The 25567-nt window shown below is 36.2% G+C and overlaps 1 pseudogene; it reads left to right on the top strand.

Moving 5' to 3' along the window:
• The first annotated feature begins 450 nt into the window (after positions 1–450).
• Positions 451–1107, top strand: LOC114500386 (annotated as a pseudogene).
• The last annotated feature ends 24460 nt before the right edge of the window (positions 1108–25567 follow it).

Genomic DNA, 25567 nt, shown 5'->3' with positions numbered 1-25567 from the left:
TGGTATTACTAAATTGCTTTCAGGAATTTGCAATATATATAATATAATAATATATATATTTATTTATTACTAAGAAGTATTATTGAAACTTCAGTCAATGTTTTGGAATCCACTGAGTCACAGGAGAATGTTTATATGAGATATTTACAGTGATATCACAAAGATACTGAAGTGTGATCTTAAATAATTAAGGAAACAATGTTTCCTTCACATTGAACAAATACTGGGGCTTGAGATCAAATTGTCAGTTTAAAAGGATTTGTTGAACAAAAATGAATATAAAAGAAACTCCACAAGTAATGGATTCAAAATTTTCTAATAAAGGATGGCACAAACATCTGGAGCTGGTAAATTTCCAAAATGTTTCCATTTCTGTGGAATCGGACAACATTTAAAGTTTTCTGTCCATATGCAGGACCCTGATAGCTACAAGAACATGATAATGAAAGACACTCTTTCTTTGCCACTTCTGTTGAGAGGATGAAGACCATTCTCAGCATTCAGACTGTTGATATCCCAGAAAATGGCCACATCACTCTGAAGTGGCACACAGTTATTGTGAAGGGTCCCAGAGGCATCCTGCAGAGGACCTTTATTCATATCAACTTGGAACTCAGTCAGTCTCTTTGGAAAGGAAAAGAAGAGGCTCTGGGTTGATAAATGATGGGGAAATAGAAAGGAACTGGCTAACATTCCCACTATCTGTGATCATGTACAGAACATGATCAAGGGTGTTACACTGGACTTCTGTTACAAGATGAGGTCTGTGTATGCTCACTTCCCCATCAATGTTGTTATTCAAGACAATGGTTCTGTTGTAGAAATCAGAAATTTCTTGGGCAAAAAAAAAATGCATCTGCAGAGTTCTGAGGAGGTCAGGCATTGATTATTCAGTATCTCAGGCCCCAAAAGATGAGTTGACTCTGGAAGGAAATTACATTGAATTTGTATCAAATTCAATTGTTTTGATTCAGCAAGCCACAGCAGTTAAAAACAAGGATATCAGAAAATTTTTGGAAGATATCAATTGTCTGAAAAAGGAACAGTTCAGCAGGGTGATGAATAAGATCTAAGTTGTCCAGCTATAGAAATGGCAAGATGCTGAATACTTCTACATGCTTATTTGTGATAGTCCTCACATTTATTTGCATAATTTTAAAGATGCAGTAAAAGCTGTGTATTGATTTGGGGAAAAATAGTTTCCAACCTTTCAATATTCCTTTTCTTGTGTGTATGTATGTGTTTTTTATAATTTTGTTGTATTTTTTATTACCCATTATCCCCCTTATACCCTTGTCCACCTCCAGCACCCTCCACTCTGCAGTCATCATATTGTTGTTCATGTTCATGTCATTTTTTAATTTTTTGTTCAGTCCCTCCACCACTCCTCACAAGAGTTGTCAACCTGCTCTCTACCTATGAGTCTGTCTCTGTTTTGCTTGCTAGTTCAGATTGTTCATTGGATTCCACATATAAGTGAAATCATATGGTATTTGTCTTTCTCTGGCTGGTTTATTTCACTTAGCATACTGTTCTCCAGGTCTATTCATGCTGTTGCAAAGGGTAGGAGTTCCTTCTTTCTTTCTGCTGTGTAGTGTTCCATTGTTTAAATATACCACGGTTTTTTGATCCACTGATTTACTGATGGGCACCTAGGCTATTTCCAGCACTTGACTATTGTAAATAATGCTGCTGTGAACATTGGGGTGAATAGGTTCTTTTAAATTGGCCATTCAGGATTCTTAGGGTATAATCCCACCAATGGGATTGCTGGATCAAAAGGCAGTTCCATCATTAGTTTTTGAGTAAATTCCATACTGCTTTCCACAGTGGCTGCACCAGTCTACATTCCTACCAACTGTGCACTAGGGTTCCTTTTCCCCACATCCTCGCCAACACTTGTTGTTTGTTGATTTGTTAATGGTGGCCATCTGACCCTTGTAAAATGGTATCTCATTGTGGTTTTAATTTGCACATTTCTGATGGCTCATTATTCTGAGCATCCTTTTATGTATATCTGAGTCCTTTGTATGTCCTCTCTGCAGACATCTCTGTTCAGGTCCTTTGCCCATTTTTTTAAAAAATTGGATTGTTAGCCCTGGCTGGCATAGCTCAGTGGATTGTGCTCAGGCTGGGAACCAAAGTGTCCCAGGTTCGATTCCCAGCCAGGGTACATGCCTGGGTTGCAGGCCATAACCCCCAGCAACCGCACATTGATGTTTCTCTCTCTCTCTCTCTCTCTAAAAATAAATAAATAAAATCTTTAAAAAAAATTGGATTGTTTACCTTCCTGGTGTTGAGTCATGAGTTCTTTATATATTTTGGAGATTAAACCCTTGTCTAAAGTATTATTGGCAAATATGTTTTTCCACATAGTTGGTTCCCTTTTCATTTTGATGATGTTTCCTTTAGCCATGCAGAAGATTTTTAATTTGTTATAGTCCCATTTGTTCATTCTTTCCTTTATATTCCTTGCTTTAGGAGATGGATCACTGAAGATACTACTAGGTGGGAAATCTGAAATGTTATTCCCTATGTTTTCCTCTATGACTTTTATGGTGTCATGATATATTTAAGTCTTTTACCCATCTTGAGTTTATGTTTCTGCATGGTATAAATTGGTGGTCTAGTTTCATTTGCTTTTGCATATACCTGTCCAGACCTCCTAGCACCATTTATTGGTGAGGCTATTTTTATTGCATTATATGCTCCTGCTCCCTTTGCCAAATATTAATTGACCATAGAGATGGGTTTTCTGGCTCTCTGTTCTGTTCCATTGATCCATTTGTCTGTTCTTATGACAGTACCAGACTGTTTTGATTACAGCAGCCTTGTAATATAATTTGATACCAGGTATTATGATCCCTCCAACTTTGTTCAACTTCCTCAAAAATTCTGAGGCTATTCAGGGTCATATATGGTTTAATAGAAATGTTTGAAATATTTTTCTATATCTTTGAAATACATCATTGGTATTACAATAGAGATTGCATTAAATCTATAGATTACTTTGGGTAGTATGGACATTTTAATGATTTTAATTCTTCCAATCCTTGAATATGTTATATGCTTCCATGTATTTGTGTCTTCCTTAATTTCTTTCTTTAGTATTCTGTCATTTTCTGAGTACAGATCCTTTACCTCCTTTGTTAAGTTTATTTCCAGGTACTTTATTTTTCTTGTGGCTTTAGTAAATGTGATTTATTTTCTAATTTCTGTTTCTGATATTTCATTGTTGGTATACCAAAATACCTTTGATTTCTGAATATTGACTTCATATCCCAACATTTTGCCATATTCATTTATTAGGTTTAGTAGATTTTTTGTGGAACCTATGGGGTTTTCTCTGTGCACTATCATGTCATCTGCAAACAATGACAGTTTTACTTCCACCTTTCCAATTTGGATGCCTTTTATTTATTATTCTTGTCTAGTTGCTATGGATAGAACTTTCAATATTATGTAGAATATAAGTGGTGAAAGTGAACATACCTGTCTTTTTTCTTGTCTTAGGGGGAAAGATTTTAATTTTTGTCCATTGAGTTTGATGTTGGCTATGGGTTTCTCGTATATGTCTTTTATTATGTTGAGGTATGCTCCCTATACTCCCACTTTGCTGAGTGTTTTTATCATAAATGGGTGTTGTACTTTATCAAGTGCTTTTTCAGCATCTATTAATACAATCATGTGATTTTTGTCTTTCTTTTTGTTTATGCAATGTATTGTGTTTATTGATTTGTGAATATTGTATCATCCTTGAATCTCTGGGATGAATCCCACTTGATCATGGTGTATAATCATTTTAATGTATTCCTGGATCCAGCTTTCCAGTATTTTCTTGAGGATTTTAGCATCTATGTTCATCATTGATATTGGCCTGTAGTTTTCTTTCTTTGTTGTGTCTTTACTTGTTTTTGGAATTAGAATAATACTGGCCTCATAAAGGGAGTTTGGGAGTCTTCCCTCTTCTTGAATTTTTTGGAATTGTCAGAGCAGGATAGGATTTAGCTCTTCCCTAAATGTTTGGTAAAATTTGCCTGTGAAGCTGTCTGGTCTAGGGCTTCTGTATGACAACAATTTTTTGATTACTACTTCAGTTTCACTAATTGGTATTAGTCTCTTCAGGCTTTCTCCTTTTTCTTGATATAGTTTTGGAAGGTTATATGTTTCTGGAAATTTATCAATTTTTTCCAGGTTGGCATAAAGTTATTCATAATAATTTCTTATTGTATTTCTTTTGTGTCAGCTGTTATTTCTCCTCTTTTTGTTTCTGATTTTATTGATTTGGGGCCTCTCTATTTTTATCTTGATGAGTCTTGTTAAAGGCTTTCAATTTTGTGTATCTTTTCTAAGAACAAGCTCCTGGATTCCTTGATCCTTTGAATTATTCTTTTAATCTCTATGTCATTTAATTCTTCTATGATCTTTATTATTTCTTTCCATCTATGGCCTCTGGGCTTTGTTTGTTGTTGTTTCTCTAGGGTTAAGTTGTTTACTCGAAATTTTTCTTTCTTTTTTTTTTTTGGTGGGTCTGCATTTCTATGAACTTCCCTCTCAGAACTGCCTTTGCTGTGTCCCATAGGTTTTGGTCTGTTGTGTATTCATTTTCATTTGTTTTCAGAAATTGTTGATTTCTTCTTTGGTCTCATTATTAACCCATTCATTGTGTAATAGTACGCTATTCAATCTTCACGAGTTTGAGTGTTTTTAAGTGTTTTCCTTGAGGTTAGTTTCTGGTTTCAGTCCCTTGTGGTCAGAGAAAATGCTTGATATGATTTCAATTTTCTTGTATTTATTGAAGCTTGTTTTGTGTCCACCATATGTTTAACCATTGAAAATGTCCCATGTGCACTTGAAAAGAATACATATTGTTCTTCTTTGGGGTGTAAGGTTCTATATATATATAAGTCCATTTGATCTAAGCTGTCATTCAGTGTTGATTCTTTGTTTGGAAGATCTATCCGTTGTTCACAGTGGGGTATTAAAGTCCCCTACTATAAGTAAGTTAATGCCTGTATCTTTCTTGAAGTCCTCCATGATTTTCATTATATATTTGAATATTTCTGTGTTGGATGCATATATGTTTACAATTATTATATCTTTTTGATAGATGCTTCCCTTAATTATCATAATATCTGACTTCTTTCTGGATCTATCTCTGTTGTTTTATCAGCTTAAGGTGCCTGGGTGGTTCGTCCAACTTCTGGCAACACCACCTGTATCTCCTTCACCTGCCTGTAGAGCAGGGGTATCCAACCTTTTGGCACCTCTAGGCCATATTGGAAGAAGAAGGGTTTTCTTGGGCCACACATGAAATATACAAATACTAACAAAAACAAAAACAAAAAAAATCTCATAACGTTTTAAGATTTTGTATTGGGCCACATTCATAGTCATCCTGGGTTGCATGTGGCCAGCAGACCACAGGTTGGGACACCCTTGCTCCAGAGGGAGCTTCCATTATGATTGAAAGGGTGGGGGCCTCTGTGTCTCTCCTGAGAGGCACTGTGCAGTCTTCTGGGAAATTGTGGGTGTGTTCCCCCTGCCCCTATACCTCCCATTCTAGTTTCTCCAGGCTTATTTCCAACAGTATTTGATTAAGAGCTGTCTGTTTTATGGGGACAGACAGTCTGTGTAAGAGGCTCAGCTTTCTCCTGCTTGGTGTAGAAGGCAGCTCTGTGTGGTAGGTGAGGGTGGATAGAGCCCTGAGTCCCCCTTGCTGCCCAACTTTCTGATCTCCCTGCTTTGATAGCTTTAGTGAAATAGGGCCCTAAGAACCAGTGTACTTCGTCTCCCTGTGGAGTTCAAAATTCACCCTTTTAGCTGTTCCTCTTCCTGTCTTTCTCTTGCAGAAATGCCCCCTGCAGTGCTGTTAAGCCTGCCCTGCTAGTTTTGCGATCTTCTGCTCCGGTAGGAGGTGGGTGCTGGGCTCAACCTTCCCTGTCCAGTGTTTCTGCCAAGGAAGGAGCTCAGTCTGGCTTTGAATAATCTCAGACACACAGTTCTCAGACCACTGCCTTCACAGCATACAGTGACCTGGGCTTTCCACTCTGCAACTGTGGAAGGCTGGGTCTGAGAAACTCCTTTGCTTTGCAATTTTTTTTTTGATAAATCTGCCCAGCTGTACTGACTTGTAGCAAATCACATCCTCAATCCTTTTTCCCGGTTGTCAGGACACCTGCGTGCACAGGGTCCCTGCCCAGCATACATCAGCTCCCTTTTTAAAGTCTCTTCGGGCACTGCACTGCAGCACTACGTCACTGTCTGGCTTTCCATACATGCTGCCTCTCCAAAAAGTCAAGAGTCTATCACAGTCAAAGCCCTCCTCCTATACCAGATCCAGCTACAGGTAGTATCTTTCTCACTCTCTGGCACTCTCTCGGTTGGTTGGTGTTTGCCACTGCAGCTATGGGTGTGCTGGTAGCTGTGTGTGTGTGTGTGTGTAGACTCATTCTCCCCAATGATTTTGTGTACCCAAGTTTCTCCCAGCCCGAGTCTGGGGATTCCATGCTGTGGGAGTGGAGGGAGCTGCTAAGCTGCTGTCTCTGACCAGGCTCTCCATGGATGCAGGTGCTGCAGCTGCTGGCCCTGTGGCTGCTATGCCACACCTGCAGATTCCCCACTCCATGCCCATCCACCTATAAAACCTCTTTACTGTCCATTTTGAAGCATCTTCTATACTCTTTGGCTTCCAAACTGCATATCAGCTAAGAGTCTGTTGACTGTTCACTTTTATTTTTCAGAAGAGCGGCTAAATGTCCAACTTTGGTGTAAGAGCAAGTGGGCTCAACTTCCACCTATTTAACTGCCATCTTCCACCCTCAAGCCCAACTTCTGAACTCAAAGCAGAAATAAAAATTTGCTGAGCTTTACCTTTTGGGAAAAAATAAGCAAACTATAAAATAATTGGTGGTATTAATGATCACAAATGATCTTGCTAATGACCTTATGATGGTTTTTGTGTGAACATTAATATTTAGACAAAATCTATTTATTTTATAGCTGATTCAGAGCCTCTGGATTGAGATATTGATCATACCATCGATTTGCTGTCGGGCACCAAAGAAAGGCATTTAATAGCTGCCAGTTAATACTTCTGAAAATGTGGAACTGAATGTGATCATGATACTGTTTTGACAATTTACTGGTAAAATGTCAAAAAACTTACAAATCAACATATTTAATAATGTCACTTTCAGGTATTGCTAACATAAATGTCAATATGTAGTCATATTTAAAAAACTGCTAATTTATCTTTTCTTCCATGATGCCAGTCACTTTACTTTTTATATAGGGTAGAAATTCCCAAACATATGATGAAAATGTAGTCAAGGCAAAATTTAAAATATATTTAGGTTAAAATTTTGGCCTTTATGTGAATGATCCAGAAAAGTAACTGATATTCATGTTCTGGTAATATAATAATCATTTGCCTTTATGAAAGTGTGATTTTGAAACTGGGATCTTGGAGCAAATGTGAAGAAAAGTGTAATAAAACTTAAGAATTTAAATATAAAATATCAGCTCAGGAAATTAAGCCTAAACAAATTTTAAAATGTATGCATGCAGACACAAACACATACTATACTTGTATAGTATAGTACAGTATAGTATTAGATAGTATAAAGTTGAGCTATAGGCTGTAAGTCCTGTCTTGTATAATGAACAAAAAAAAAGAAATGATTTTTTTATAAAGTACTTACAGTAAGCTAAAATATAGCCTCTTTTTCTTTGCCATAATGTACTAATTGAGAGAGAGAAAAGAAAGTAAAGAGCCACAAAAATTGCACTTAGCGGCTATTATAACTCAAGCTTCATTCAATTTAGTAGAAAGCACTTGGGGAAAAACTTTAAAGTCTCTCTGAATAAGTTCAAAAAAAAATTAAGGTGAATAAGGGAGTTTTCTGACAGTTGGGCCAATTAATTATGCTAGCAATGTATGATAGATACTAGCCAATAGTGGTATATGGTATGATATACACTAATACTGCAAGTTATTAAGCTGATTATAAAAGAAAACCCAAGGAGTTTGAGCATAACCAACTCCCATCAAGGTGACGAGTGTAAATTCAAAACTGGAAACTTATAATACACAAATGCATTGAATTTATGATATGCACCAGGTAACCTTTGCTAGGAAGAGGTTGATGGTTAAAATGGGATAAGAAACATACAACCCAAAAGGGACTGTTTGAGAGTGTTTATGCAACACTGACCAGCTAAGATTGAACTTCAGTCTAGATGATAACCAATGATTTCATCATCAATTTTGGACACATCGGTGAGCCATACACACATACACACACACACACTTATATTTGAGGCAAAGGATGATTCATTAGTCTTCACCATGGGTTGGTTAAAATACTAGTTACTATTACTTAATTATATTTTGTATGTTTTTTCCCCTTTTTACCTAATACAGCGGTTCCCAAAATGTTGTTACAGGTCCGCTAGGTTCCATTTATTTTATTTTCTTTAAACTTTTCTTTTTCTACTTCAGTCTCTTTAACACTAAAACAGAGGGCCAGACAGGGAAAACTTTGATTTAACCTAAGCCCTAGTTTTCTCATCTATAAAATGGAAACAAATATTAAAAATAGTGATGCGTATACCTGTGTAAACCAATTATACTAATGTATAAAGACTCTTACCGATATTAGACCATGTTTATTATATACTAGTTTAATGACTTTTCACAAGTTAGGTAAATATTTGTGTCTTTAAATGAAAATTGCTATATAAGTTGGAGAGAAAAATAACAAATGTCAAAATGTTATCACTGCCAATTCATAAAAGGTAATACTCTAGAATTCTGGATCAGAGATCAGCAGCCCAAGAACCACAGGCCAAGTCCACCTAACCACCTGTTTCTCTGTAAGCTAAAAATAGTTTTTACATTTTTAAGTAATTAAAAAAGATAAAAATTATTTAGTGGCATGTGAATATTTTATGAAATTTGAATTTCAGTGTTCATCAGTAAAATTTAACTGGAACACAGTCATGTGCATTCATTTACATGTTCTCTATGGCAACTTTTGTTATGACCACCAAGTTGAGTAGTTGAAACAGGACTATACGATATGGCTTAAAATGTCTAAAATATGTACGATCTTGCCCTTTATGCAGAAAAATTGCTAATTTCTTTTCTATATCATTCCTATAATTATTTTACACATAACCTGATGTTTCCAGATATTTCAAATTTAATTGAAATTATTTTGTAAAATTAAAGTGGTTATCTATTCACCAATAATTGTAAGTCAGTTTTAAAAACCATCCTACTCCACTGAATTTGTAATGCAATGACTCCCTAAAACATTTATTACTATTTTAGAAGAGAGTAAATATGAAGACATTTCAACTTGATCACTTTGTTTTAAAATATACTTATATTTCAACTAAATTTTGAAATACTTTGAAATTTTAAATGAACATTTTGATAGAAAACACATGAATATTTACACATTTCATTGCTTATTTGCTTTCTATGACTGATGTAGACAGCTAACATTCCCATTAATGGCAATATTTGGCAAAGTTGTAAGGCTAAATAATCAAAGTAAGCCCAAGGATTTTTATAACTGGCTTGCAGGCAAAATAATCTCTCAAATGGAAGCAGCCCAAGAGAATTATCTAGCTGCCCTTTCAAATAATGTAAATGGCTCACCACAGTGATAATTACTGTCTTTCTTTAAAAATGACCTCCCATTGAGAACACACTGAATTGAAATAAGAAGTGTATTTGTTCCTGTGAAATAAGACAATTGATTATGACCTTTAAAGGTACCAATTATAGAATATTTATCTTGGTTTTATGGATCTTAAGTAAATCATAAATATATGCGCATATATAGTATTTATAAATAAAAAGCATATATATATGTATGAGCATATATTTGTGCTTATATATAAGCTTCCAAGTCAGGGAATAGATGTCCTTGTAGAGTGAGAACTTTTCTCAAACAATTTACTGGGGAGCACTCCTTTATTAATATTCACTAGGCTATAATATCTAATAGAGAAGAAATAAATTATATATCAATTTCATTTTGAAATACAGAAAAAATTCATCTGAAAAAGTTGTAGCCCAACTTCTCAGATATGTATTGCTTTTGAATATTTCTGTTTGCCAGAAGAGGTAAAGTAGGGGGCTAGGAAGAGGTGTAACTTTAATATATTCCAAGAACAGACAAATAAATAATGATACACAACTTATTATGCATCAAGCTTTCCAAGAGACAGCAATTTCATAACCTCCATTTGCTATGTATTATGCTTCTGTTTGTTAGATCAAGGAATCCAGATATTATACATAATTTGCACCTTTGCTTATATCTTTCAAACTAGGAAGCTTTTATGCATTACTTTGATGAGCAATGAGTAGTTTAATGATGTTTGTTCTAGGGGTAGCAAGTGAAAATTGGATTCCAGGGATTTAATTATAGATCATCTTGGTGCCTCCTTCTGAGTCCAATAGGGAAGCTAATTTGATAGCCAGCTGAAGGATTTTATTGAAGAAACTCCCAAAATGGGATTTCCTGCCCATGCCCTACATTCCTATTTATGCAGCTTAGACAATGTAAGAAAGTTAAATATCACAACCCTCAATTTTTAATATTTTTCTTTTTATTTGTGTTTATTTTTCCTTTGACTAGAATGTAATACTCTTCAGATATACAGAAACAATTTTTTATTTTAAATTAAAGTAACCAGGCATCTTCCAGGTGTGAGGCAGAAGGATTGCATGGAAGATACAAAAGTGAAAAAGTATACATATCTTAGTAATTTCCCCATCCTTAGAATTATTATATACAGAAATAAAAAAGAATATATCTTTACTTGTAAGTAATCAACTTATTTAACATCAGACTATGACCAATATTAATGCCATGGGTTATTCCTAGAATTGGAACAAATAAGCAATTCATATTGGGTGGGTGAAGCTAAATGGGCAACCCAGACCCTGGAAACCACCATTACATTCTCTGTTTCCATAAATGTGGCTACTCCAGGAACCTCACTAAAGGTACCATACAGCACTTGTCCTTTTGTGACTGGCTTATTTCACTTAGATTAATGTCTTCAAGGTTCATCCATGTTGTAGTATGTGTCAATTTTTTTTTCTTTCCTTTTAAGACAATAATATTATACTGTATACTTATATACTACATTTTGTTTATCCGCTCATCTGCTCACAAACCCTTGGATTACTTTCACCTTTGTACTATTGTTAATAATGCTGAGTAGAACATGGGTGTTCAAGTATATATTTCAGTTCTTGTTTTCACTTTTTTGGGATATATGTATATCCAAAAGTGGGGTTGATGGATCATATATATGGTCCCTCTATGTTTAAATTCTATGTTTAATTTATTGAGGGATTACCATACTATTTTCCTTTTTGTATTTAAATAAAATGATCTTAGAAAGAAAAAAGGAATTTAAAGGAAACAGATACATTTATTTTTTATTCACTTTATTTGAGAAAGTACTTTTTGTAGAGATGTCCCTGAAAATAGTATCACTTTTACCTCATTTTGCTGATGCTTCCTTTTTATAAAAATGAAGAGAGGCAAGAAAATATTAAAAAACACAGAATAGCTAAAGGATAACAGCGCTTTCAGAAAAAGTTAACTATATTAACCAGGTGGTGTCAAACACTTTAAGAGCTGGGTCTAGATCCCTGGACCTCTCTTATGAGTTCTCTGCATTTAGCCATGACCTTTCTCAAGTTTTCCTGTTACCAACTCATGATTGAAGCCATCATTGGATGTACTTGGATGCTAGAGCTGGTAGATTTTCAAGGAAAACAAGTATTTTCTGAGAACTTTATATTTTGGGGACAGTGCATGGTTAATGATGAATGTTTGTCTACCCAATAATCTAGTGTATCCTCCAGAAGTCCCTAAGAGACCAGGAAGGGTGTGGATATCCCCTGAAATTATATCCATGTTTGGCTTTTTCCCTTTTTCTAGCCTGCTACCCCTACTGTATCACTAATTTCTCCTGGAACAGTCATTGCTAAATCATTTACACTCAGATACTTGGGTCTATTTTTGGGCAAACCCAGCACTAAAACACACACTTGTACCACACACAAGATTGTCTTTCCTGAGTGTAAGTCACCAATAGTGATAAGAATAATGTGCATTTTCAGAATTACGAATACTTTTATTTGGGTATTAATGAAAAATAGTTGCTTAAAATGTAGAAATGAGGGATTAAGATATTTTGTTTATCAATCAAAGAGAGACTGGAACATTATAAAGGCTGAATCAAATATTGTTGAAATATCCACCTTGTGATGATAAAAAGGCAAGAAGGAAATAAACTGCATTAATTGAACAATTATGATTTGATGATACTGTTTGATGAGGAGTTTTTTATTTGCTTATTTTTTTAACCTAAGTAACCACGTATGCTTTGTTGTCTTCATTATTACAAAAACCTTTTTTTTCAGCAAAGTCCATTTCCAAAGAGAGTTTCACTTATAAAAATAGTATTGATGCCTTCTAGTAAGTACCTATTTATATCAGCTGGAGGGAAGGGCCAAAGTTTTCTTTCTGTACACCTAGGATCATCTAATTAAAGATAATTATCAACAGATTAGCTATGGTTCTAATGTTAATATAAACTAAAAATACATTATGGTGGGGGAACAGGTATATGGGAGACATTTTTTCCTATACAAAAGCATTAGAGCATCCTATCAAAAACAGCTTGAATCAGAGAAAATGATGATCTACACTATCAGAGCCAGAAATAAAGGCGCTGTTAAAAATAAGATACTTAAATCTGAAACTATACTTAGTTCCTGTAGCAAAGAAACTCATTAATCTCTAATCAAATAGGAAGTCACTGTAAAGTTTAACCTTGTAAACGATAATCAATAGCTGACTGTTGAGGATATTGCAAAGTCTAACAAAGTCTCAGTATAATGGATTTTTAAAGTTCAATATCTTCTGTTCCTGAAACTTCCCTGTGTCCTAAAGAAAAACCCACCTTCTAAGATCTCAGCTAAAATTGGTATTCTACTGGTAAATGACAAGACTCTGATTGAAAATTTATAAACATGGTGGTGAAGAGTAAATACCCTGGTGTCGGACTGGAATCAGGATCCTGACATTTAGATAGATCTGTGTGACCTGGGAAAGTTATCTAATCTCACAGGGTCACAGAACCTTCATTGGCACTGTGGGTTTCAGGTGTGTTAAAAAGACAAGGCACAAGACTGATGTATAAGAAAAAGAAGAAAGAAAAAAAATTTCATTGTACCTAATAAGTACTCAAGAGTTCAAAATACTAAGGCTGAATCAACAGTGATAGCAAATATTAAATAGACATTTCACTTTCAGATGTTATTTATTGGTTGCTTTTAGTTTGAAAATTTTAATATCTATATACATATTTAGCAATGAAGGCATGTGGGAGCAGAACTTTTAAAAGAATGCTTAACTTTTAAATTATTAAAGGGAAAACTACAAGCATTTCTTACACAGACAGATATGAAAAAGAAAGAAAATGTAAAACCAAAAAAATATATTACTGTGCAGAATAAATAAGATAAAAGAGGTAAATCAAACAGCAATTGTGACAATAAATGTCAAAGTTTCACACAACGTTGTAAATTGACAAATCCGTCAGATCCAGCAGAAAAATCAAAGATTACAACATGCAATGTAAAAATGATAATCTAAAGCTAAAAGAATCAGAGACAAAACAAAGTGTACAAAACTGTATTACAAAAATGAATACAAGATAAAGAGCGATGATATTAATGCTAAATAAGAAGTTAAATCAAGAGAGGCAAATAAAAATATACATATATGAGCATTTATGTCAAATAATGGAGCTCTTGTAATAAAAATAGGCCTCATAAATGTCTGCAACATTAAGATGGACAAATATATCAACAAATATGTATCAACATAACTTATAACTACTACATTTAATTGTATGGCTTTAAAGTGGCTGATTTACCTATGTCCTCATATTCTTGGCATTTTAGAGATATCTACATTTCACACTGTTATACATATATCAACCATCTCACTGAATACCTTAAGTATATAGACTTTTTATTGGTCAAATATAGCTTAAAAAGGTGGGGAAATAAATAATAAATGGATGATAATGAATGATAGATAGATAGGAACTGCTGCAAAAAGGCCTTTGGTGCTGTGGTGAGAAGGTGTGGGGGCGCAGCAGAGGAGCACTCTTTAGCAGCATGATTAGATTTCAGTCTTTGACTAAGCCAGTGCCTCTTGTCTGTGAACTGCATAAGAGTTTCTTAGTTCACCCCCCTGTTGCGAGCATATATTCGTAATATGATCAGGAAATGGGGCCATCAACTCCTTGCAAGAAAGAATATTTGGAGCCAGGTGGGCAGCAGGGCAGATGACGTCTCTGGTCCAGCAGTGCAGAGCCTCTGGTGGCTGATGCTAAGGGAGATCAGGTTGGTATGGAGCAGCACCTTGATGTTCAGAGCTTGGCTGTCTCAGTAGCGGTGTGGAGCCTCGGAGAGTGGTGTACCTTGCAAGTGGTGTACACACTTCCAGTTCTCTTGATAAGTGTCTTGGCACCACTGATGGCAACTGGGGAATTTCCCCAGGAGCCTGTCTATTTGTGGTCCCTCTTTGCAGATATGGCTGTTGTGATTATGCATGCAGATATCTTGGGTGTGTCTCCTTACTAGTTGTGGCTTAGGTAGTTCCCCTCTTCAACCAAGGTGTCATGGCTGACTGGCAGGCATCTTGGTTGACATGAGTGACTCCATTTTGTTTTACATACTTTATGCCATCTTGACTGGACAATGCCATTTATTGGTCCTGCTCTTCACACCCCCATTGTTGGTGGGACAGGATGGCTAGGGTAGGATAACACCTCAGCAAGATAAGTTTTGGCTGATTAGTTTCCCCGAGGGTAGGGCTTATTAAGGGAACTAAGTGTTTTGGCATATTTCACAATGATTCCTGTTTTCTGACCCTGACAAAGGAGGGAATGTTTCTCTGATAGTCACTATGGGAACCTGGTGGAGCTCCTGGGGCCTCCTTGAGGTTTTAACTCTCAGAGGCTTTCACAATAACCCTCTAGGAATTCAGTTACAGTTCAGGTTTTCTTGCCTGGCACTAGTTTCCAAGCTGGTTTCCATTCACTTGTGAATCTCCACTCCAGGAAGCTTCAACTCCCTTGATTCCCCTGTTTTTCCAATTTTGAGGGAAGCTATTTGTCCTATGTCCTCCATCCTGTTATGGATTAAGGATAAGGTTTTGATTTTTAAATCTATTTAGCTTTTACTTGTTAGGAAACAGTAAAGCTTCTTACATGTGTAACGAGAAACAGAAGTCATCATGACATTTCCAAAGGAAAATTTTGCAAGAGTTAACTGTAAGAGACATAAAATTGTTGGTTTTTACATGCATCCAAAAATATGTAACCTTGGCATATTAAATATCTTAAGCTGAAAGAGTTTAAGAAAATGAAAACAGTGGAAGCAGGAAGCCCACTGACCTCTTCCCACTTACCCTCCTTCCCTGAAATAGATCATATAGCTCCTTTGTCAAAGATACTCTTCCTATTTCAGGAGGAAAGAAGACATTCTTATCACCAGAGAAGGGGAAATCAGGGCCAAGAAATTACTCATCTCACCTCATTATTTTCTATCTTGATTGTGATTTATTGGTTTTAGAGAGAGAAAGGAAAGAGGAGAGAGAGAAAAAAGAAACATCTATTTGTTATTTCACTTATTTATGCATTCATTGGTTTCTTGTTATATGTGCCCTTGACTGGGGATTGAACTCACAACCTTGGTGTATCATGATGATGCTCTAACCAACTTAGATACCCGGCCAGGGCTCACCTCATCATTTTTTATATTATATATGATGAAAATAAGTTTGTTAAGCAAACATAAAAATATAGGATTAAAATTTTATTTGTTATTTATTAAAATTAAGAAATATATAGCTATTAAAAATAGATCATCAAATAATAATGAAGACAATTCCACAAATACTTGAAAAATGATGTTGAGAGAAATAAAAACCTTAACATAGTCTCATACTTTGATATACATATTTATTCATTATCAATTATATATTTATGATGAGATAATTATCTAAATTTAATAAGTAAACAATGCTCTTTCTTCAAAGTAGCTCATTATAATGAAAGTAGGTTAGAAAAGGTAGATAGAAACTTCAAATTATTTAGCAATTAAAAAATATGTGTGTAGCACTGTGTTTCACACGTCAAATCTTGTTAAATCTTCATAACAATGCTTCTAGTTACACCCTATCAGAAACTTCAGGGGTTCAGAAAAGTTAGGGAACCAAGTATGGATGAAGTAATTCTAGATTTCAAACCTGGGTTTTCCCAGCACTTTTCCTCTAGTTTTTCCCATTAAAAGTGTCCAAGATGCAGGTAAATAGCCTTTTGCAACTGGCAGCAGGTCATGTAATGGGGTGTAGGCTGGGAAGCCCCAGGGTCCCCCAGAGGGGAGATTTGTAACAAGGTCCAGAATTTGGGGTGTCTGGGAATATAGGATATCCCCCTCAACAAGTCTGGCTGAGGGAAGGGAGACATAGAGCAAGGCCACTGAGAGTTTTTGCATATCAATAACAGCAGAATAGCTTCAGATCTATATACAAAATGGTTATTTTGCATATCAACAGCAGGCTAGCTAGTGAGATGGGCCAGATTTTGGCCCCTAATGTAACTAGGAGACAGTTCCTGTTACAGCACCTGTGCACTCCATGCCAAGGTACCATGTCTTCCTGGACTTACTATGGCAACCAAGAAAAGCTGGCAACTTCAGGAGTGCTAGCAGGTGTAGCCAATTATGGGAGGAGTCAAAAGTAGGGTTACAAAGGAAGTTCCAGGTTGGGATTTAAACTAAAGTTGGGCCACCATGTTGTATGAAAGACAATGGGGTCCAATGCAGGACTAGTAGAGACAATGCAGGACTATGCAAGAGGACAATGCGAGACCATGTGAGAAGAAAAGGGGTGAAAGGACTCTCACTGGTGGGCCATGAGGAGGTGCCACATGGTGGTTTTGGATTAAGAACTAAAGATCACAGTGACACAGCTGATGAAGCAGGGGACTATGGGAGACCTGCCCAGCTAAGCACAGATTACTGGGAGCAACCAGGACTCTAGCCAAGCTACAGACTTCTATTTCTTTTTCCTGCAATACAGTACCCCTGATTGGCCTGGTGGGGGTAAAAGGGGAAGGCAGGGCTATGTGTATGTGCTTATGGGTGTTTTAAAGGGACTTTGGGATTTTAACGGTGACATTCCACCATTACTCCAAACCTGTATAACTTTTAAATAAATAGTTTACTCTTCATCAAACTCTAGCAGTGAGAGCTACAATTCCTAATTCATCAGGCAGTGGGCAAGATGAATCTAGTACAGAAAGATGCTAGGGGAGGGGGCTTGTTTTGGTAACAGTTTTTTTGCCACCACGACCCCCCAACAGGCACATTTGGTAATAGCCATGCATGATCATCTATCATAAGACAGTCTAAATTCAGAAGTTGTAGCAAGAGAGAGAGTTCTTCAGTTCTTCAGATCTCGTGAAATTCTTCAGAGCTTTCCAACCTGTTTCTGCTTTTTTTCAGTACTGACCCAAACATAAAGTAAGAGTACTAAAATAGGGGAAAAAAAGAAAGAAAAGAAAGGAAGAAAAAAAGGCTGCCAGGTAAACTATGATTTTAAGAACACTGGGTTTCTGGTAAAGGATTTCTGAGAAAAAAATGCCTTACATACCACAAAAAGACATCTCATCTGACCCTCAGAAGTAAATCCCTTTAATATAATGGCATTCCTTTTACAATGCAAATGCTTTAACTTCTTTATGGCTCAATCACAGGTAATATGAGTAAGAACCTCCATTTGAATGATAAATAAGGATCAACTGTGAAGGAAAGGAGGTAAAGTTAATGAACTGAAAAGTAGAAAAAAAAGATTTTAGAATATTGATGTAAAGGGTTTTAATATTGTAATTTTGAAAGAAGCAGTTAGAAGGGAGAGGCAGGGAAGCACAAATTTCTTATTCTGATATCCATAGTACTATCCCTAATTGCAGTCCCATTCTCAGTAGTACAACAGGGGGCCTGAGGGGATTTGAGCAAATGCTCTTTTGCATAAGTTCTTATTTTCTCTGTGAACTTCCCAAATACTTATGATAGTAAAAATGTTTTTATTTTTTCAACAGAATTCAGATCAACACAGAGGGAAATCTTTGGGGAAAATCAATAAATAACCTGGTAATTGGCTTAGCTCCTCTTTTCATTTCTTGTTTCTTTATTCCTTCCTTTGTAGCTCCTTTCCTTCCTCATGTCTAAAGTTATTCCTTTCTTTTCTTCCCTGCTTTGGTCTGTCAACCCAAGCCTGTAAGAACTTTTTTGTTGATTTGAGCCAAACTGACTACAATTGCCAGGAAGCAAAGCCTTAGTGGATTGATAAAAATGCTTCAGATAATGGGAATATGCACCTTATTTAATATGAGGGAATACCCAAAAAACAGTTATCTTCTGGAGGGCAGGACCCTTGTAGTATAGGTTTCCCCAGTGAGCTGAGTGTTCTAGAGACCCATCCATCTGTATCAGTGTGCCAGCTGACATTGTTATGAGAGGCTGAATTCAGCTTCACTGAATTATTTCTGAAGACTCTTTCAACATTTTTGCCCATTTTGTGATGGGTGATTTACAAGTACACCTGCCCACAATGTGCTGAATGTTCAGCAGTGTTTTGCCAAAAACAGCATGATCTTCCATTCCCCACCCTCCCTATTCACCCAATCTTGCTCAAATAAACCACTTTTTTTGTTATTATTTCCCCAGATGAAAAAAAAAGTCCTCAAAAGGAACAGTTTGCCAATGTGGGAGTGGTGAAACAAACCAAAAAATGGCAAAAACACTAAGAGGCATCAAAATCAATGAGTTCAATAACTGCTCTAAGCAGTGGAAAAAAATGTCTTGATAGATGTATTGCATCAAATGGAGAGTACTTTGAAGCCGAATGAATTTTAAACATGTAAGAATAAATGTACAATTATTTTATAAATAAATTTCACCCTTTGGGGTCTCCCTTCCATTACAATCAAAAGAGGAGTGGAAAGTGAGTTACATAAAATTTGCTGGTGATAGATTAAGGAGGTGGAAGGAAGCAAAGTGGGGTAGGGGTAACCTCTGAGACTAGATACAAAGTAAATTGATAGACACACGTCTTTTACATAGGTGGGCACAAGGTTGTTAACGGCCAACAATTAACATGATAACAATAACAGGGGGGATTTGTGGTCTCCCCACTGTGCTGTGCCTGGTCTTTGAGGAGTCCACAAAAAGGAAATGTGACATTCTGTAAGTATGGTATCATAGATGCAAAAAGACAATAGACAGGATAATTTAAGGTAAAGATTGATTTTTGTCAGGGAAGATTCTAGCCTAGGACATGGCTACCTGCCATACACTCCTTTAAGTTAATGAGTTTTAATTTCAGACCATCCTTGTGGTTACTTTGGCTCGCTGGGTTCATAAGGCTGCTGTGCAGGAACACTCCTGAGTTGTTAGGTTTGGTCTGTGGACTCTTTTTGTCACAGGTCCTATTTCCCACAAATATTTCTCTTCTTGAGTGTGGTAGATCTTTTTCAGATACTAAATATAAAAAGAATGAGACCTTTATTCCTGTGCCTCCAAAATTCATAGTCTAGTGTTTATATTCTTATAAATAACAACAAACAAGAAAAGCCTCTTTGACTATACACACAAAAAAGGAGCAAGTTGGCTAAATTTTACGTTATCAACCAAAACAAAATTGTATGTACTTATTTAGGATTTTAATTTTTTTAATGAAGAATATTAAGATGATGAAAAATTATGTTTAATTAAACAGTATATGAAGCATCACAAAAAACCCAGGAATTTATTTATAAAAAACTGTCTATTTAATTTTACATGTTTAAATTTCAGTCACCTTCAAACTACTCTCCACGTGATGTAACACACCCATCGAGACATTTTTTGCACTGCTCAAAACAGTTGTTGGACTTGTCAATTTTGATGCCTCTTAGTGCTTCAGCCATTTTCTATTTCATATCTTCCATATCTTCAAAAAATAAATAAATAAAAGTGCTCTGGGGGAAGGTTGGGTGAACAGGGAGTGTGGGGCATAGGGGTCATGCCATTTTTGATCAAAAACTGCTGAACACTTGGTGTGGTGTGTGCAGTTGCTCTCATAAATAATCCATCATGAAATGGGCAAACAGGTTGAAAGAGTCTTCAGAAACAATTCATTGAGACTGAGTGCAGTCTCACAACAAGGACAGCTGGTACATGATAACAGATGGGTTCTTGGAACACTCACCTCACTGAGGAAACCTGTACTACAAGGGGTCTGTTCTCTAGAAGATAAATCCATTTTGGGGAGAGATCCCACCTTGTAGATGTTAGTTTCTGGTTCCTGGAACTTTTGATATTCTTGATCTAATCCTGTTGCTCATATGTTCATTCTTGAATTAATTATTTTCTGTAGAATATAATTTCTATGTTTGTGACTATTATTATCTGGAAGCATTGAGGGGCTCCTACTTTAAGGCAGAGTCCTCCTGAGCCTTCAGCTCAGATGGAAGGGTAGGGGTGGGAAGTTTTATGGAAGGGAATGTCAGGGGAAATAAAACAGAAGTAGTGTAAATTTATACATGCAGTTTTATGTTTATTTGTATTTGCATTATTTTCTGTAGCCAGTATTCATGTTTTCATCAGATGATCAGAAAGGTCTTCATTGTCCTAAGTTTAAAGATTATATGCCTAAATTCATTCATAAAGTAAATAAAATACTTTCTTTTTATTTTACTATTATTTTTATTGTTTATAGTACACTCTTACAGATGTCCTCATTTTTGCCCCTTGCCACTGCCCTTCTCTCAGGCCATTGCCACCCTGTTGTCTGTGTGCGCAGATTGTTTAGATGTTATCCTTGGCTGATCCCGTCACCATTCTACATCCAGTCCCCTGTCCCCTCTCCTCTGACAGCTGTCTGTTGGTTCCATGTGTCCGTGTCTCTGTTTCTGTTTTGCTCGTCAGTTTATTTTGTTCATGAGATTTCACAAATAAGTGAGACCATATGGTATTTTTCTTTCACTGACTGATTTATTTCACTTATCATAAAAATCTCGAAGTCCATCCATCATAAATATGACACCTTTTATTTCATTGGTCCTTTTATATACATTTTCAAGTTGTTCCATTAACAGATAGACATTTTAAGAACTTTGGATAACACACTAAGAAAAAAACTATACTCAGTTGAACTTTTGCTTTCAAATTCTCTGCCTTAGCATTGTTCTGAATAATGTACTCACATTAAGTATAATTTTGTTTCCAAAATTTCATTTTATACAATATCAGTACTGTACTCTATATTAGTCTAATTACAGAGATTGATATTTTGGATTCTTTACAAGAAAATGATGTCTTGACCATTATACTCTATGTAAATATTAGATTTTTTTGTGGCTGAGGGAATAAAAATGCCATACAGTTTAGCATCACTACGCCAATCCAAACATACTCTTTTTCCAGGGATGTAGAATGTGATATCTATATTGTTCCGTAAAAATGACAGTAGAAACAGCAGCAGAAAATTATCTGAATTTAGAAAATTAATTAATCCCCATAATGACTAAAACCTAAGTAGTTCCTAAGCATTACAAAGTTGGCACTTACTCTTAGTACAACCCACAGGGCTGTAAGAAAATGCACAATGGTGATTACATAGCAATGGAAAAGCTATTTTGGATTCAAGCTAATAAACTGCAAATAATCCAGATGTTACTGCATGTGCTTCAGATAGATTATTGAAGTTCCTAGTACCATCACTTCTGAGTTAGAGATCGGCTTTGTTTTTTAAGAATTGAATACATGATACATTTTGACATCTTTCCTTCAGCATAATAAAACATTTTACTTTTTAAAATTATACTGAAGGAAGAATTTTTTAAATTATGTTGAAAATTGAAGGAAGAAAAGCTGTTGAGAGAGAGAGAGAGAGTGTGTGTGTGTGTGTGTGTGTGTGTTTCGGCGTCAGAAATGCTGCTTGAAACTTTGAATCTTAAGGTGGAGGGTGATTTCTCGGTCATGCTTCTAAAGGTTTAATAATCTGAGGCTAGGTTTTGCTCAAGTTTGGTAGACTGAGAGTGTTCATGCGATGTGAACTGAGTCATAAATTTAACTCTTTCAAGTAGAGCATTGCCCCGCTATTTGACTTCCATGGTTTTCCACTTCAGACCTGGTCTTCTGGAGACTCTATTGCAAGACATGTTGTTGGAGGCAGAGCAGCTTTAGAAAATGCTGAAGTAAATTATCACAATTTATGTTTGGTTGTTGCTGTTGTTTCTTTGTGAAAAAAGAAAGCTGTAGACTTAGAGAACTAAAGTAAAAGGAAACATAAGATTTAATTGAGCCAGAGAGCCAGAGTGGGAATGTGGCAAAGGTATTTCATTTATTTATTACACTCTTATTTCTTAACTTTCTTCTTTATTAATATATTCACCAAATATATAGAGTGACAACTTAGTGTAACACACTGTGCTCTAGAATAAAATAACAGTCCCTGACCTCTTTAATTATACCTTCTGATGGATGAGACAGACAAAAACAATCATTAGTCTTTAGTTCTAAATGCAATATATAATTGGAAAACTTCAGATATATCTGAAAATGTAAAAGTGTATCATGCATAAATAAGCACAAAGTCATACCTAACCCTTAATTTTCATCCTCTGAAGACACTGTTTTTTAAATATTTCAGTGTATTAGATACAGTAATTGTATCATTAGTATTTTCTCCATTCTCTCATCTATATCTAGCCCTACAACTTTATTTTTACATTTCTGACAAAGACGATGAAAGGAAATAATAGGCTTCTAAGAGAGATGGCAAATGGAGAAATATACCCAAGCCAGAGCATCAAGGAGAAAGAGACATTTTATATGAACTTGGAATTAAAATAAGGGTTAACATCTCAGTGCTTTCGAAAGATTATGAAAGCACAGCTCTCAAAATTTGAGAAAGCCTGAAGGTGGAAAGAAACAATATGATTTCTGGCATGAAATAAAACCAGGATGGTTGACATAAAAACAGAGAGGTTTCCAAAGACATCAGTTACTTTTGTGAAGCCAATGCTAAAGAATGCCTACCTGGTAAGGAAGGTCACTAAACAGTTTTAACCAAGTTCATGACATAATGACATTTAAATTTTAAGTTGTAAGTCAGCATGCAACAGGGGGAGGAAAATATGGTGCAAAAAATAGATGAAGATAAAATAGTTAGAAAACTGTTGCCGTAGTCCTAGTGAGCAAAGATGAGAGTTCAGACTAGGCTCAAGGCAATGAAAATCCTTCAGAGGCCTCTCAGAGGATTCTTAGACTAGGCTGAGGTCTCTTAAAGAGGTAGGGCATCAAAGATTGAAACCAACACACAAAACACATACACACACCTGGATATCCATGAAATCAGAGGGAAAACTTAGTTTCCTGTATAGACAAAGTCAAAGGAGTCCCCCACCCATAACGAGGAGCCTGAACTTGAAGTACTAATTTGCTTCCCAAATTTGCCAAGCCCAGGTAACACCCATACATGTTAGCAGCAACATTATTCCATGTTATCATTCACCAAAAAATTTAGATATGTAACTTTAAGACTGGGATAAGGATCTTTTTACCTCTAAAGTCAGTGATCCCTTTTCTGATTTACCTAGCAGACTAAATGTTGAATATCACACCTCCTCCTAAAATATGTAAAAAGGCAAAGAAATGGATAAACTTTTAGAATAATCAGTGGAATATAAGAATGATAGCCACTTTTCAGAATCTAGAAGAAATTTCCAGTTAATAAAAAGTGACATTTGATTGATGAGTCACTACTCAGTCTTCACCTTAAGCTGTCACCCCAAGTCACCTGATGAAAGAGAGCCTAACATCCCACACAGGCCCAGAAACTTGCTTCATGCCAACCAGGAAAACAGCCTGTTTTCCACCTTGTATCTAAGTGAGAAATGTGAAGGGAACCTGTAAAATATCTCTTCCACCCTAGTTTTATTCAGTCTCTGATATTTATCTATGCAGCAAATATTTGTATAGCCTTTGATGACATTGAACTAGAAACAGTGAAGATACAGTGGTAATGAAGGTTTGCATTTGCCTTGTCTTTCTGGAATTTAAGGTTTCAGAGAAACTGAAAATTTAAGACAAATAGGACAAGATAGCAATGCACGGGTCACAGTTACACAATCCTATCAATCTCATTACAATACTACTAAATGGTCTTCTCTGAATCTGTCAATCTATGGATAGCATCATACTGACCTGTACTCCTCTGTAGTTCTTTTCAGTCAAGTGTAATCTGTCTGAGCCCTGAAAATGTGTAATGATTATCAGCATCAATCATCAATTGTAACCCTGATACTAGCAGGAGCTGACAAATGGCTTGTATATGGCTTGTATATAGCTAGCACAGGGCATGTGAGATAAGAATACTTTATTTCTAAAAGGTCGCAAAGAAAAAATAATGAAAGAAGTAGGAGGAGAAAAAGTAGAAAGAAGAGGTAGTGGTGAAGGAGGAAAACTGTGGGATAGAAAATCTCTATGGCCCACAACGCCTAAAATATTTGCCATTTGTCATTTTATAGAAGTTTGCTGACTCTTAGCACACAGTAAAGTCCCAACAAATATGTATTAAATAAATGCATAAATAACGTTTCAGGACAGATAGGACCAAATACACACATGCATTCAAATCATTAGCAATGGTGCATGCTATTTATTGTAGTTCCTATGAACTTGATCAGTTCAAAAAATGTGACAGGAGAAAGAAAGTAAGAACAGCCAGAACTAAGAAATAAATGCCTTCTGGGAAGAAACCACTGGACTACAAAATAACACATTACCTCAGTATATACCAACATATTTTAATAACATCCAGGAAATGTTACCAGAATGGGGACCTGGCCATGAGTGGGTCTGCCTAGGACCAGCAGGTAGAATGTGGGTTCTTGACTTGGTTCAGAAAAGATTTCACAACCCAAGTCCGGGTGATTGAAAGTATGTTCATTAAAGCTGGGGACAGTGAAACAAGGACGGGCTTAACCTAGGAAGAGGAAGCAACAGGACAGTTCAGGCTGGGCTGCACTGGCTCTCTTCACATTTTATGGGAAGGAAATAAGCCCAGGCGGGGCTGCTTTTATTTAGCTCTCTGGGAAGTCAGAGAAAAGGGGCCCTTGGAGGTGAGCTCAGGGGGTTAGACCAAGATACGCTGTCACTGCCCATTGCTCCCTTGATTTCAAGTTTCCTGGGGTTCCTTGGAGTTTAGGGGATGGGTGCCTGTGGGGGAAAAAGAGGGGGAAGGGAAAGAAATGGGTGTGTTCCCCAGGGGGAGCACATGTACTGTTTCCTTTGTCGTGAGGCTTGTATCCCTCTCTTGCAAGCAGGGAATCTTAGGGTACGTCTCAGGGGACAGTTTCAGCAGAATTTTCATCAGCTTTCCAGATGTGCACTTTTAAG

This window comes from Phyllostomus discolor, chromosome 6 (assembly GCF_004126475.2).
Source record: "Phyllostomus discolor isolate MPI-MPIP mPhyDis1 chromosome 6, mPhyDis1.pri.v3, whole genome shotgun sequence".
NCBI lineage: Eukaryota > Metazoa > Chordata > Mammalia > Chiroptera > Phyllostomidae > Phyllostomus > Phyllostomus discolor.
The sequence above is the reverse complement of the archived record's forward strand: the minus strand, read 5'-3'. Positions and strand labels throughout refer to the sequence as shown.